Source organism: Xiphias gladius, chromosome 15 (assembly GCF_016859285.1).
Source record: "Xiphias gladius isolate SHS-SW01 ecotype Sanya breed wild chromosome 15, ASM1685928v1, whole genome shotgun sequence".
NCBI lineage: Eukaryota > Metazoa > Chordata > Actinopteri > Istiophoriformes > Xiphiidae > Xiphias > Xiphias gladius.
The window spans coordinates 30,911,369-30,928,163 of NC_053414.1; the positions used below are offsets into that span (position 1 = coordinate 30,911,369).

Consider the following 16,795-nt stretch of genomic DNA (forward strand, 5'->3'; position numbering starts at 1 on the left):
TACAACTGATTAAATGACATGAAATAATAAAACAAACTTATTGTAAATGAAACAAAACCTTCACATTAAGTTAGAATGGGTTCCATGTTATCACTGTTATTTCTATGTAAAAATCTCAGGTAAAGTTAGTCCTGATTAAAACAATAAAAAGGTAATAACCTTTTCTCTGCCATTTCCACTCCAGCATGTGGAGTTGATCAATACATTTAATTCTAATGATGAAACACTAATATAATGTAGACTGTAAGTATCTTGCTATGTCTGCATGTGCCCAGGATAAGGACCATTCAGGTTTAAATATTCTGGCTTCATGTCCTCAGTTCTTGTCTGCTGCTCCCTGCAGCCCTGAAGAGACACAGCAAAAAGAGTTATTTTTGATTTGAGGGGGGAAAAGGAAAAGGACTGGGTTCAGTCTGCTTTTGAACAGTTTTAATGTTGAAGCACATCTGATGCAATCTGTCAAGGTATTCCAATTGGGAAGGACAATAATAACCAAAAGCCACCTTTAGATTTAACCCTTGGAATAACCAGAAGTTCTACACCACATAACCTAAGAACTGTGTTAATAGTGGGTAAGTAGGTCAGAGATGTACTGCTGCGCAAGGCTGTGTAGAGAATTATAGAAAAATAAATAAAATTTAGCAATCAGTGTTTACAAGTTTTTCTGCATCAGCCTGAAACAATAGGCCTCTTACTCTGGATATATTTTTAACATGCTAAAAGGCAGTTTTCATTATTTTGATGGCCTGGCTCTGGAAATTAAGGTCAGAATCAAGGATAACACCTAGATTTTTGACAAGTGAGGTACTTTCCAGGTAGAGAGGGACTTAAAAGGAACATGTTTCTTGCCACAGAGTTTTAGCACCCATAACAAGAATTTTGATTTTGTCTTTAATGAGCTGCAGGATGTTTTGGGATATCCAGTTACTTATGTTTGTAATGCATTAAACGAGTAATTTAACAGGGTATAGGTTTCCAGTGGACAAGAATAGGTATAACGGTGTGTCATCAGTGTAATTATGATATTTCTGGATTATATGGCCTTGAGGCAACATGTACAAATAGAACAAGAGTGGACCCAGTGTTGAGCCTTGAGGAACCTCACACATGAGGTCAATGTTCCTAGATGGAAAATGCCCAAGAGACACAAAAAGTCATCTCTCTAGGTAACGAGACAGTTTGTTAAAGAGATATGAATTATGTTATTAATGTTATGTGTTATGTGAAAATGGTAATAGCCATAGTGAACTTGCAGAGAACTGATTAAGAGCATTTTAGCCTCTTTCAGCTCATTATTTTAGTTTAACAGTCCACAACATTACTGTTTTGGTTCAGTCTCACTGCTCTGATCGACCTCATTTCCAGATGCAGAAAGCAGCTGTTCTCTAGATACTGAACACAATGCTACATTTAACAGCCACAGAGTCAGATATTTTTTTGAGGAGTTGGTGGAGGTGGAGGACAAATCAAAACTAAAAGAAGAGGGAATATTGGACTTACATTTGTCAGGTGACCTGAAACATGACTTCAAATGAATGCTGTTGTTGCTCGGTGTTTGCTGGATGTGTAAATGGACAGGTGTTTTTTGTCATACCAACTTTGTAACGTAACAAGACGTGTGGCAAATGTGTTCGCCCCAAAGGTGGCCAAAAGTGATTCGTTCAGGTTTAGGGGAATGAGAAATTACCTTTTTAAAGGTGACATATTTAGCATTTAAAAAATCCCTGTGAAGTGTGTGTGTTATAGTTAGTCAGCCCAATAAACAAGGGGGACCATGACCATTGGTAGTCTCCATCTCTCACTAGTCAGTGATATTAGCGACAAATAAGATTTTGATTATCAGCAAAGATTCAAAAGCAAGCAACTCTAAGGAGGTCAAAGGTCTGTTCCGAAGAATAATCATTTAAGAGATAGAGTGTTTGTCCGCCTTCTTCACTGAGACATAAAACATGTTAATGTCTCACCTGTGCAGACCACATCAATAGCAGGAGAGGAAAACCACAGCTTTAGAGTTCCACAGTCCATCAGTGCAGACCCAGATCCATCACAGTCAGAGAAAAAACGCCACAGAGGTGTCTTGTTGAGAAGAGCGATCTCTTTGGTTGAAATGGCAGAACCACAGCCCAGCTGTTTACACGCGACACAAGCATGCTTCAGGGCCCAGCCTGCAGACTCTGCGCTCAGCATTCCCATCTCATATCCAGGGTCCACCAGCAGTTCCCCAGCAAAGCAAATGTCATTATTGTAATCTCTGAGAACTCCATCATCCACCATCACATCTGAACAGTCTAGCCAGGGATTAGCAGGAAAAGCCCAGGTACATTTATACAGAGAGGGGTTGCCATATCTGACAAGAAGCCCATATGTAGAAATAGTGCTGCATTTTGTAGGTTACATACAGTGTTTCTATGATTTAGACAAGGCAGGTTTATTAGTGTTAAAATTCCATTATCGTACTTTAAAAAAGAAAAAGGCTCTGGTTCTCAGAAGAAGATAAGTTAAGATTGAAAACAAAGTTGTGATAAACACAGCTGTAGTTCCCTTGGTGGGAATCGTCTGCAGTAAACACGAAGTGGACATAGTGATTGACAGCTGGTCGGGTTTTGCTGTGGGTTTGGTTGAAGCCAGTGACGATGAGTCTAAAGTGACCTCCAGGGTATTGTGGTTCCACGGAGCAGCTGGGAGTGAAGCTATGGCCTCTGCTGCTGTTCATCAGTGAATCCAAAATGAAGAGTTATATTAGGTTGAAGCCGAACATCTGCAAACAAAGAAGAAAATAGAAGAATGCAGGTGTAAATGTAACAGTTTGATTGTTGGTAGTAGTAGATTAGTGAGAATGTTAAATGTACTTTAATCTGAAATTCAGTCAGTCTTTCCTATACGGTGGTTGAGTCAAAGTCATTGCGAGTGGCAGGCAGGGGCAGATTTTACCATTAGGCAAGGTACCTGCCTGCCTAAATAATAAATGGACTGCATTTATATAGCACTTTTTGTCCAAAGTGCTTTACAATGTGCCTCTCATTCACCCATTCACACACTGTCCTGACCACTGGGAGCAATCTAGGTTCAGTGTTTTGCGCCACATGTAGTCAGGAAGAGCCAGAGATAAACATAATGATGTTACTATACTAATTCATACTGTATATACTCTGTCATAACTCATTATGCTTTTTTGTGCTTCTTAGGTCATCATCAATGTACACTACAGATTAATAGACCATTCCCTAGAAACAAGAGCAACTGCAACCCCTCCACACCACAAACTTGTTGCTAAGAACACTGGACGTCTCTGGTGTGTATACATCAAGGTTCGGATCCTACGTTAAAGCAAAAGGACCAATGCGAAAATGTAGAAGTAACCTCCTCTTTTAAAAGTACAAGTTCTGCATTAAAAGTTTTACCAAAGAGAAGCACAGAAATATTCTCTAAGAAATATAGTTAAGGAATCAAAAGTAAAAGTACTAATCTGGCTGACTAGCTCTTTTCAGTGTTATAGTATTACATACTTATATGCTTTTATTGTTAAAGATGCGTTAACATGCAGTCTAAAATAATGCCTAAGCTAGTTGAGGAAGGGTTCATTTCAACAACTTGAAGTACCGCTGGATCGGTTAATCTGTGCTAAACATCATATTTTATAAGATTACATGTTTTCTATCTAAATTCTTAATCTGCAGATCTAGTCAAGTAGAAATGTAAAGGAGCATAAAATCGAAATTATTCAGTCCGTAATCTAAATGGTGATCTTATAAAGAATTGATAAAACATTGTTGAATGATCAGATAAAAGGGGCTGGTAGAACCAAAAAACAATAAAACTTTTCAATAAAAACTACGGCGATTGGTACAAACCAGAACCGTAGACTAAGTGATTTTACATTCATGTACATGAGCTCATAATCTCAGGTACATGTAAAATGAACTAACTGTATACTGTCTTTGTAAACCTATGCCAGTATACTGTCTTTCTCGTATTTAAAACATTAATAATCATATCATTTAAAACTTCAAATATTAGTTTGTGGCAGGTTTTTGGTATCACTCATGGAAACATTTGCTTTACTTCATTTAGAGCTCAAATCTTCATCTGCTAAATGTAAAAATGCCACTGCTAGTAATCTCATCTGAGCAGACCACTTCAACATTAGAAGAAAAAAGCCACTTCTTCACTGTTCCGCAGTCCATCAGTGCAATTTCAGAGCCGTGACAATCAGAATAAAAGCGCCATGCAGGCAGAGGTACAGCCCAAATGTAAACTTTGCTGGTTGAAACAGCAGAGCCACAGCTGAGCTGTCTGCACACCACATCTGCCTCCTTCAGACTCCAGGAGCGCCAGTAGCTCACTAGTTTCCACTCTGACTTATGCTCCACCTCCACTTTACCAGTACAGTGGCTGCCCTCTCCCACTAGTCTGACATCATGGCGCTCTGCAATTGAATCAGTGACAAGTTACGTACAATACACAAAAATCAAAAGTACAGAAGGATCCGATTTCTCAGAAATGTCCCTAAAAATGTCCCAATTCAGATCTGTCTAGTTAGATTCTGATCATACATGCTCACATGAAATCCCAAATCCTTTCATAGTTTGACTTTGTTCAGTATTGGTCCCAGCACTGATTACACATATTGTACAGACAGTAGACATTATCTTGATACCCCTCCATACTACTAAAAAATAAATGTAACTATATGGTGTTCTTTTTTTTTTAACCAACATTCAGTACAGCTATAGGAAGGATGTTCGAAAATGAAGTGGATACTTTTCCTTGCTGCATTGACAGACTCAGATTTACCTTTTACAGTGAGACAGACATTTATTGGCTCAGAGAAAACTTCCAAACTAAAATCATAGTTGTAATCGCATTGATTGGTCTCTTGTCGGGCATCCTCTGCAAGAGGAAAGAGGAAGATGGCCGCCCCATCAACAGGTGACTGGGAGTGGGGTGTTCATTGTGAACACCAGATTTTTTGGATAGCGAGTACATTGTAAGGTGAATAATGGGAGCAGGAGATGGCAAAGCGCTGGCCTTTGAGAAGCTTTGTGTCGTTGTCAGAATCATGCTCTTGCACGGTATATATGTCAATGTAAGGTTTACGTTGATGTTCTGCAAAAAAAATAGGAATTGCAAATTTTGCAAATTAACTAGTGCATGAATATTGGAACTATGCCTGAAGAAAATAAGGTTTGCTACTACGTGTGATATGTAAGAGGAGATATGCCAAGAAACATCCAATTTTTTAAGAATGAAGTTGCAAATCTACATTTTCACAATTTTCCGAAGGTGTCAATTTATGAAGAAAATCAGACATTTATGACTATTCTAACACTAACCCTGAGTATTGCCAAGGCATTTGAACACACTATGTAAAATAATACACATTTAATATTACCCAAAACATTAAAACTTTTAGTCATCCAGGTTTTGTATATTTTTTTATTCCTGTGACACACATACAGATAACATACGTTATCTGGATAATGATATCGTAGGTCTCTGCATTAACACCTGGTATTCCTATATGTTTTCATTATCGAGACTCTGGAACTTACTTGTTAACAAAGATGGTGTGCCCCAGGTCAAGGGAGCAATGCTGCGCAATCTTAATCCATGGATGGACATCATCCACTTTTTGAATTAGTCTTGTGTCATTTGAGAATGATACGGGTGAATCACTTCTTGAAACAATCCATTTATTTCTCAGTTCAGTTGAGCTCTAAGTCAGTTGCGAGCGTACGTGCAGGGATACACTCATTCACTGAGTGAGAGATTCAAATCACTGATTCATTTGCACGGATACACTCACTCAGTGAGTGAACATGATTCGTTTGCAAACTCCCTGCCGACAAATCAATGACTCGAATCACTCACTCAGTTCAATGAATGTACTACACTGTGATCGTGAGCCCTAAGTGATAGTCAGTGGCTCAAACTGCCAGAATCAGGACCAGAAAGTTCATGAGTAATACTCATTAGATCAGTTGAAAAGATTTAAAAATCATTAAAAACCAGCATTCATCTCTGATGTTCAGAAAGATAAAATCAATATAAAATCAAGAATTATAAAGAAGAGTTTGGTATGTTTGTCAAAGCGACAGCACCTCCAGTTTTGGAAGCCACCATTCAACTGTCTTTCAGTTCAGTGGGTGGGATATTCTGAACAAATCTTTTGAATGAACTGACTCTAGTGATTTGGGACACTGAAAAGAAGTCCTTTGCACGTCACTATTTTGAATCCCTTTTTTGCAAGGCAAAAATTGCTAGCTGACTAGTACCACCTATAGCTTTTAGGAGGAGGAGGTGGAGTTAGATGAGTTTTCAACTTGTGGACTGGTGACGTTTCTTCAGAATGTGGTCACGCTGTAAGATTTGCATTTACTTATTTGCATTGAGATCCGATCACAACGCGAACCTGACCACCTCCAAATGTGGTCTGGCTGATCCAATCACAGTCTGACCCCAATGCGTTCTGCGTCCATTTACACCTTGTATTAACATGCATTTTCCCTTAAGTAAATGGGGTCTTAGAGAGTGAGTGAGTGAATGCAGCTTCTGAATGATTCGCTGCTCTTCAGTGAAGAGCACAGGTAACCGCCGCTGGCTGCAGTGACACTAATGCTAATACTAGGTGAGCAGGAACGACAGAGAAAGTGGTTCTTGTCGAACAGCAAGAGTCAGGAAATGCTAAGTGAATTTACTGAGGGGAGTCTGTGTATTACTGCAGAGCAGAGTGACATGGACAATGTGTGTGAACAAGTAAACAGGGCCTTTTCTTGTAACCTTGAAGTATATGGGAATGAAAGCTGTAACCACGGTAACTGATAAATGCTTATTCCCACTGATGATAAACTAGACAAAAAAGTCTTTAGTTTTGTTGCCTAAAACCAAAAAAAAGAGATTAGAAAAGATGAGAGATGTAGACATACAAGTGCATGAAATTCCTGGAGCTAATTTGCAGTTGCTATGGGTTGAACTGGCACAGTTCTCAAGGCGAGACTTGTTGCCTTTACACTTGAACTGTTTGGATAAGACCAGTCCTTCTCCCTGGAAAATGAGATACTCAAATGGTATTATGATTCTGAGGAGGAATCGTGAACAATTACATAACTCACATTTGGAATTATTCATCCAGTGAGATAACTCTGAGAGTGTGGAATAACCCTTCTTGCTGGCCAAACAAGCTAGGTCAGGTGGAATTATGATTATTATTAATCTCAATTATGATTTTCTGGAGGCAAGTCTCTTTAATGATCTTAATTATTGTTTGCAAGGTACAGATCTTTTCAGGGTAACAGACTGAGATGCAAGTACAAGAAAGCACAAACAAGTTCAATTTGATTACAAACATATTACTAATACTACATTGACAAAAACTAAACACAAAAACTAAACAAAAAAGACACAAAAAAGGAAAAGGGAAATAAAAATACAAGGCTGTTGTGATTGAATAAATGAGTAGCATAGTTCAAATCTATTTTGGATGGTTTGTAAGACCTAAATTCAGATGAAATGACTATTTCTCCGAGAAATGGTGAGTCAAATCAATGGCACAGCATCTTATTTGTAATTTGCCAATTAAAGAATAAAAACCATGAAAGCACCAGAATTTAAGCAAGTCGACTGGAGGTTTGGTGGAATACCTGCGTGTACACTTGGGAGTCTTCTTCTTATGTTGCAGAGTTGAGTCCAAATAAACAAACTCCCAGTGAAATTGTGTTGCACTGACCAGGATATGAAGCTGGAAGGTGATGAATGAGTAGGCCAGAGTCATGATCAGGACAGGGTCTGATGGAGGAGACTCTTCTCTTTTGTTGTTGTTGTTGTTTCTGTTCTCTGTGGTTTAGGTCTGACTGCAAATACGATGCATCCATTAATGTCTTGAGACAACATATACAAAATCTAAACTAAGACTACCTTTAGGAGTCAATAAGTTTAGTTCTTTGTTCTCCTCTGTCTTATAGGGGCCATGTGCTTCATATATGTGTGTGTGTGTGTGTGTGTGTGTGTGTGTGTGTGTGTGTGTGTGTGTGTGTGTGTGTGTGTGTGTGTGTGTGTGTGTGTGTGTACTTGTACTTCTATCTTTGTGAGGACCAGTTTGAGTTTTGTGATGGTTGAAGTTAGGGTAAGGGGCTAGGGAAAGCATTATGACAATGACTATCCTCATAAAGATAGAAGTACAAGCATGTGTGCGTGTGTGTGTGTGTGTGTCTTTGGGGCTAGGCAACATGTTTGTGGTGTTCTGGTCTGTGTCATTGGGGTACAACATGTAGAATTTCTTGGTTCTCTGGTTGTTGGTAACTTTCAAGCTGTTTGCTGTTCTTATGCTGAATCTCCTGGTGACCTTCTTCAGCTCTTTGGTCTGTTATTTAAGTTCCAAAAATCACAGTAAGATTAAACATTGGTGCCTGCTAGTCTCTCTGGGTGACTGGTTCCTGGAGGTGAGTTATGATAGTGAGGTGATATTTATCCAAGTTGTGCTTGCTCCCACGGATGCCAACCAGACATATCAAGCTGCTAGCTCTTGAGTGCAAAGGGGCTTGAAGGGTCAAAGCCTGTGGTGAGGGTTCCTTATCTTGAATCTTGCCGTTTGGAGCTCTCAGTGATGTGTTGGCCAGCATTCCTGCTGGTTCTGTTGGACTGTCTGCTCTAACAAAACTTCAGGGGACTTTCCCATACATTAGTCAGCATCAAAGTGAAGAGACAGTGTTGGCTTGATTGACCATAGAGAAAGGCTGTCTGCATCTTCAGTGTTGTGTATCTTTAGATTCAAAATGTAGAAGTAACTGCAGTTTTAACGTAAGACAGCTCACACTGCTACTGTGTTTTTAATGCAGTTTCATGAATACTGCTGAGGCTCTATGTATGATATCAGTTTAGGGTTTCAGTGACAGCTGATACAGGTGCAGACTTTTGGTTTGGGATGGAAAATGTGTCACATTGTCTAAATTTCAAGGGAAAATAATTAAAAATGTTTACAGAGTCATTTCATGATCCTGTGTGGATGATCTATAATGTTGATTAAATCCTGTATTGATACAGTTTATCAGGAGTGAAGCTCTGCCTATTTACAATAAAGTCATCTCTAATCTGCAAGGATGTCACACACAAAATTCCCTCTAAACATTGATTTCACAGGTTTTCCAGCAAGCAGCTTTGTTTCTAAGTAGTGTAAATTTCCATAAACATGAGCTATAATGACATTACCCCAATGCTGCGCACACATCCTCAATTGTTTGTAAACTGCAAACCTGTCCTTAAGCTAATGCAAGCTCACAAGCCAGCACTAGCTAGGGTAGAGGCTTAGGGTGCTTTCGCTCCCAGGACCCATGCCCAGATCTGGGTACACTTGACCCCAAAGTCCAGTTCATTTGATTAGTGTGAACACTGTATTCCGTTGATCCGTGACCGGGTCACCTTGAGAAGGTGGTCTTGAGTACAGTTCATGTGTACTCGGGTACGGGTCGCATCAGGTGTAAAAGCTACTGTACCAAAACACAGAAGAACTACTATTTAGAACGTGATATAACTATTTGACTGTCCCGTTCATTGCTGATAAAGTAGGAAGGCAGGCAAGAGGATTGTTCTTGACATTGTCTCCAAAATATCAATAATAGTAGGCAGGTGTGAAGGTCGACTCCATTATATGGGCTTGGGTCTGGTGATTTTCATGCTTTTCATGCTTTTCTACACTGGAGCGACAACATAACCACGTCACATAGTTGATGATGCAAGTGCACTCTTCTTCTTTGTGTTTATTTCGTGGATTGCAAACCAACTAGGTGCATGCCTAGTCTATTGGAGTATGTAGATAGGCGACTGTACTCAGGTACAGAACAACATTACTAATGTGAAAGCTGAGCAGCAGGGGCATGGAGAGGAGGGGCAATCGTACTCAGGCACAGTACAAAGCAATTGTACCTAATATGAAAAGGTCCTTAGTTACTCTGAATGTGTACTGTGTTTATTTACAGCAGCAGCCTATAGTATTACTTTATTCTTAGGTCTCTACCCAAATGCAGCTAACTAGTTAACTTTGGTATTAGTTGTTGAGCTTGCTAGCTTAAGAGGCAGGGGACATGTAATTTGCAGAAAGGTGAGAGAGTGGTGACTACACTATTAACCAAGACAAGTTGACTTTACTAAAAAATTGAGGCAACCTATTACGTGAAAAAAATATAAGTAATGGATAATGGAGGAACTACACTCACCAAGCACTTCATTATGAACCCCCATAAACCTGTTTATTCATGCAATTATCAAATCAGCCAATCATGTGGCAGCAGTGTAATGCATAAAAACCTGCAGATACAGGTCAGGAGCTTCAGTCAATGTTCACATCAAACATCAAAATGGGGTAAAATCTCAATGCATTTGACTCTGGCATGATTGTTAGTGCCAGACAAGCTGGTTTGAGAATCTCTGAAACTGCTGATCTCCTGCGATTTTCCCACAACAGTCTATAGAGGTTACTCAGAATGGTGCGAAAAAAATCCAGTGAGCGGCAGTTATGCAGATGGAAATGTTGTGTTGATGAGAGAGGTCAGAGAAGAATGGCCAGACTGGTTGGAGCTGACAGACAGGCTACTGTAACTCAGATAACCACTCTTTACAACTGGCGAACCTTGAGGTAGATATACTACAACAGATGAAGACCACATCAGGTTCCACTCCTGTCAGCCAAGAACAGAAATCTGTGGCTGCAGTGGGCAAAGGCTCACCAAAACTGGAGAGTTAAATACTGGAAAAACGTAGTCTGGTCTGATGAATCTGGATTTCTGTTGAGGCACACAGATGGAATTTGGCATCAACAGCATTGATTGACCCAACCTGCCTTGTGTCAGCAGTCCAGGCTGCTGGTGGTGTAATGGCTATCTGAGTATTGCTGCTGACCATGTGCGTCCCTTTATGGCCACAATTTACCATCTTCTAATGGCTACTTCCAGCATGATAATGCACCATGTCACAAACAAAAGTCATCTCAAACTGGTTTCATGATACATGACAATGAGTTCAGTGTACTTCAATGGCCTCCCCAGTCACCAGATCTGAATCCAGTGGAACACCTTTGGGATGTGTTATAATGAGAGATTGGCAGCATGAATGTGCATCTGACAAATCTGCGGAAATTATGTGATGTAGTCATGTTAACATGGACCTGAATCTCCAACACCATGTTTCCAACATCTTGTGAAATCCATGCAGTGATGAATTAAGGCTGTTTTGAGAGCAAAGGGAGGCCCTAAGCAGTATTAGTATGTTGTTCCTAATAAAGTGCTCGATGAGTGTAATTTCTTTGAGTGAAATTGACTTAAATGCTGAATAGATTGTGAGAAACATTTTAAATTCCTTACAGCCAAATTATTTGTACTCAAAATATTTACTAAATAAAAAACTGAACATTTAAACCTTCAAGAAGGTAGGATTTATTGCAGGACTGTTGTATTAGACTGCATTAGTTTTAGTTTGGTGTTCCTAATAAAATGACAATTAAGTGTATATTTACACAGTTAAGTCACATGATTATTTATTTTGTAATGACTTTTTAATTAATTAATGCCGAACACTTTGGGGTTCCATACATCATTAACTAATCACATTAGTTCTTGGAGTTAGGTTAAAAATGCCCTGTTCACTATTAGCACATCCACACTGTAAGTAATTTCAAGCTGGTTCAACTTGCTACCCTGCTTGCTACCCTGCTGCCTTAAAAATTTGAGTTACTTGAATTTAGGTTGAATAATTTGTTTCAAAGTTTTATTTATGAGTTTTGAAAGCAAAACCATCTGACTTAACTGAACTTGAAAAAACAAGTTCGATAAATTTAAGATATTCATCTGAATCAACATATCTGTTTTGCAGACAATTGTGACATTTTTTTCCTATTTACATTTTCTCAGTTTGAAGAGTTAGTTCTTCATTTAACATGTCACAGCCACTGTGTACCAGAGTTAGCACAAATAATACATTAAAGGCTGCTCTCAGTGTCTTTGTTAAAATTTATGGAGGTAGGGGCTGAATTTGATACTAACTTTATTGTGGTTTGCATTGTTTTAATTGCTATGAGAAGAAACAACCATAGCTTAATTTGATATGTATTATAGTGTCCTGTTCCTTTCAGAAATTTGTTTAAAAAGGTATTGTATAGGTATGTTGGGCAAAGTCACTGTTTCATTCAACTTTTCTGTTTTGACAGAAGTAAAGATAAAACAGGGAAGTCAGGTCACTGTATTACCTGAGCAGATCACGTAGAGACTGGAGGCAGAGGTATCTTTCCCCTGCACTCTTTTGCGTGCTGTACTGCCTCTGCACTCCTTCAGGGTCAACTGAGTGCCTTTGTCAGGTGAAATTAACCTCCTATGCTGGTTGCTGGTCAGCGTTGTTGGTGCTGTGTGTTATGGAAACCACAGAGCCACAGCCCACACTCAAAGGTCTACTACGTTTCAGGAGTTAAAACTACAAGCAAACATTGCATGGCAAGTGACAACCTATAGGTCACAACAGCTGTGCATTCTGTACTTCAGGGGACTTGTAGAACTGACTTGTCCTTGACATAGCAATTTTCTAGTATTTACCTCCACTTTTAACTAAATATACTTTTGGTCTTACACATTTGTGAAATAAGTCGGTCCTGTAGAAAAAAACCCTCATTTTGGGTTTCACCTCCAAATCTCTATGATAAGGAACCTTGCGTAGATCCTGGTAAAGCAAATGTTTTACTACAGACATACTACAGACATGAATACGACATAAACTGAAAGAACAATGCTTCTGCTAAGTACAAACTGCTTCACTATTCAGAGGTACTGACCAGTGGAATGGCTTGGGTGTTTTTCTTTTGGTTTCAGACTGGAGATCTCTGTCGCCAGCAAAACAAAATACAACAAATGAGAACATTTTTAATTTAGCTCTGATTTCATGTAAACACAAGTCTGAACTACATTCAATTTTAGTAACTCACTCTGTGAAAACAGCAGGGCTGTACGCTGCACTCTCTTATGTACACGTTTGTTTTCACTCTTTTGAATAGCCTGCAGCCTATAGCTTGTTGACTCAGTACCATGACCAACATGACCATCATGTTTGTGGAAGTCATCCTTGTTGTTATGGGACTACACATCTGCTTGACTGATCACTAGCCCTGAAAGTATCTGGAACTTGCATTTAGTATCACCTCCTGAGCAATGTCCAAATTTACTGCCAGCACTCATCAAAGGTGTGCTAGGAGAACAATAGAAACAAAAGCGGAACCTGTGCGATGGCTCCTCACTACATTACATTACATTCTTGCAGTGGAAAAATGGCTTTTGCTTTTCAGAATGTAATAACTCAAGAAATATTTGATGGATTACTGAGGCATTTGGCTCAGACACTCATGTTCCCCTAAGGATGACCTGCAATCACTTTGATAATTCCTTGACTTTCCAACTATTTAACAACAATTAGTCCAGTACTTTGGTTTAGGACCAAATAGTCACTTCAGAAAATATTCAGACCCCTTCACTTTTTTGCACACTTTATTGTGCTGTAGACCAAGAACCCGCTCTGTTAGTTACTCTAACAGAACTGTTGAAGGTGTCTACGGAGATTGGAGAACTTGCTGGAAGATCCTGCTGGAACTCATCACCACTCCATCAAGCAGGCCTTTATGGTAGAGTGGTTAGACAGAAGCCACTTTGAGTAAAAGATACATGACAGCTCACTTGGATTTTGCCACATGGTATTTAAAGGACTCTGAGAGCATGAGGGAAAATATTCTCTGGTCTGATGAGACAAAAATTGAACTCTATGGGTAGAACTCCAAACACTATATCTGGCAAACACTAGGCACTGCTCATCGCCTTACCATACCATCCCTACGGTGAAGCACAGTGGAGGCAGCATTATACGGGGGGGATGTTTCTCAGTGGCAAGGACAGGGAGATGAGTCAGAATCGAGGGGAGGTTGAACACAGCCAAATACAGAGAGATCCTTGAAAAAACCTGCTCCAGAGTGCATGTGACCTGAGACTGGAGTGATAGTTCACCTTTCAGCATACAGCCAAGAAAACACTGGGGTGTCTTCAGGACAAGTCTCTGACTGTCCTTGAGTGGTGCAGCCAAAGCCCAGACTTAAACCCGACAGAACATCTGTGGAGAGACCTGAAGATGGTAGTTCACAGACAAAGAATAGGATAAACTTCCCAAATCCAGGTGTGCAAAGCTTGTAGAGACTTACCCAAGAAGTCTCAAAGCTGTAACTGCTGCCAAATGGGCTTTGACAAAGTACTGAATTCCTAATACTTACTGAAGACATTGTACCTGCTAAACTAATAGCATTCCTATCAGTCTCAGCTGTACTTTGTGTTTAGTGCTAATTAACAAATGTTAGCATGAGTACTGAGCTAAAGCAAGATGGTGATCATGGAAAATTCTTCACATGCTAAACATCAAGTGTGTTAGCATAGACTTTAGCATTTAGCTCAAAGCATTGCTGTTGCTACAGTAAGTACAGCCTCACAGAGCTGCTGGCATGTCTGTGGACAGTTAGACTGTTCATTCATTTAACATGGATTTTTCTTGAATGTCTGAGTACATACATCAACATTTCTTGTCTAAATATATAATCCTCATAGTCATAATGCCATTTATTTGAAGAAATGTCCTAGAATTTGAGTTGTGATTTAAAATAAGCATTTATTTTGCAAGAATAAAAGCAAGTTTATAAATGATAAGGAAATGTGTCATTGTTGAAGAAGTAATCCAACCATGGCACAGTTTGACTATTTTTAGGATAAAAATGTATCACTCTTCACCCTCTCTCACAGAAATGAAGCATGGATTAAAAAAACGTTTTTGTGGTTCAATCGTTTGGACAGTGATAATTTCATTGCTTTCCCATTATAGCCTGATTTTAGGAGCGAGAACTACGTGCCAAAAGCTGACTGAGGTTGTTGTTAGGGCTAATCTTGCTTAAAAGGGGCTTGCACTTGTTAAAATTTTAAGAACTGACGCTCTACACTGATAACTGAGGTGCACGCATCGATTTGACTCAGTTTAAAGTAAAGGACGCCGATTACACACTAATTCGTAGAAATGGCATAAATCACCCGCAAACATCAGACGATGCTAAAGTAGAATCGCCCGAACAGGGACTTGAACCCTGGACCCTCAGATTAAAAGTCTGATGCTCTACCGACTGAGCTATCCGGGCTCTAGCACGTCGTGATTTATGTCCTAACTTGTACTTTTTCTCGGTACCCACCATAGTAATGCCTTATAAGAAAGCACAGCAGAATACCTCTGGGACTGCAACCGTCTGTCAGGCAGGTAATGATATGATTAAAAAGTATGTTAATCGATAGATACAGCTCAGTAAAGTACTACTTATTGTATTTCCCGACGGAGTGTGTCAACCATAGTGTCAACTCGCTGTTTACTATGAAAAAAAACTCCCTTGGCATTTGTACCTGTTGTCCACAAGCAGCTTCCCGTCCAGAACACGATTAACACTTCCGATTTTTTTCAGAATAAAAGAAGCACCACTCCAACTCTACAGCACTAACTCAAGATTTAAAAGAATAATTTTAACACAAATCTTAAAATCCCGGCTCATGACGTTCGTTGTGTTTAAATCACATTGTACAATAACATTTGGGTCTTGGATCCTGCTCAGTTTATCCAAATGTTTTTGTTTTCTCTATTGTGCTGTAATGTTTTCTGCCACTTCAAATTTTTAGTAACAACCTGACCAATAAACTGATCATAGCTAGACATCTTTCACAAAACTTACTATTGCATATTATTCAGATAATGATTTGCTTGCCATTTAAGGAGTGCAAAAATTTTTTTATGGTGAATCTATTTCACCACTAATTAACTACTACTGCTGTAGCAGTTCTAATGTGGCCATAATTTGGCATAAAATATAAAGGGTAATGCAGTTTTAAAAATATTTGGTATTGTATTATTTGTGTGGTATATGAAAGACATCTGCTTTAGTAGATGAATTTGTCATCTGCTATAACTCTACCAGTGCACTTGTGAGGCCTCACAATTTTTGTTTTCACAGGAATTTCAGATACCCTGAGACAATGGATAAATAATCCATTATCTGATAGAAAGGATGAACAGTTTAAACACGTTTTCGACAAATTTGTGGAAATAACACGTGCTTTGTACACCAAACTTGTCTGCAGGTGTGTTTTAAGAGTAATCAATTCCAAATTACAGTGTGTTAGGTGTGGTTATTCAGTATTTAACCTCTGCGATGAAAAGTTGCTGCTTATAGAGGCAATTCACGTTATACAATTAAGGCAATAGTTCAGTAGTTCTGATTTAGCGTGACGGTTACCGCTTTCACACTCGCCCTTTTACTTTGAAGGCTTACACAACCAAATAAGATGTCATACCGGGTTTTTGTGCACTACTTTGAAATTGCTGGCACAAACAGCATGGTAAATCCAGGATATGTAGCTTCTAGCTACAGAAATAGAAAAAGAACGTGTTTCAGCTTTTCACCAAAATCAATAGACACCTATATCTTTAGTCACCGTCTATAAGAACGATGCCCTTGATGTTCGGGTAAACAGGCGTCATATTTTGGCGTCATACTGCAGCGCCTTCTACAGACCGCAACGCTGCTAAAACATGCAGCACAATAGTAAACATCGGGAGTGGGTCCCAAGCACAAACACAACATTACCAGTCCCGAACAGAAAGAGGCACAAGAAGGCGGCTCGGGTGTGGCTCCGCTGTCAGTTCCGCGATTATTATTTCCTCAATAGTTGTTCCCAGGTCTGTTGTTCAAAGTAATGTG

The 16,795-nt window shown here is 39.3% G+C and overlaps 1 non-coding gene and 1 pseudogene across 1 annotated transcript; both read right to left on the bottom strand.

Moving 5' to 3' along the window:
* Positions 1-129: 129 nt before the first annotated feature.
* Positions 130-13,851, bottom strand: LOC120799634 (annotated as a pseudogene).
* Positions 13,852-15,117: 1,266 nt separating this feature from the next.
* Positions 15,118-15,190, bottom strand: trnak-uuu. Its single transcript has one exon. It is a non-coding gene; the product is annotated as a tRNA-Lys (tRNA).
* Between the last annotated feature and the right edge of the window lie 1,605 nt (positions 15,191-16,795).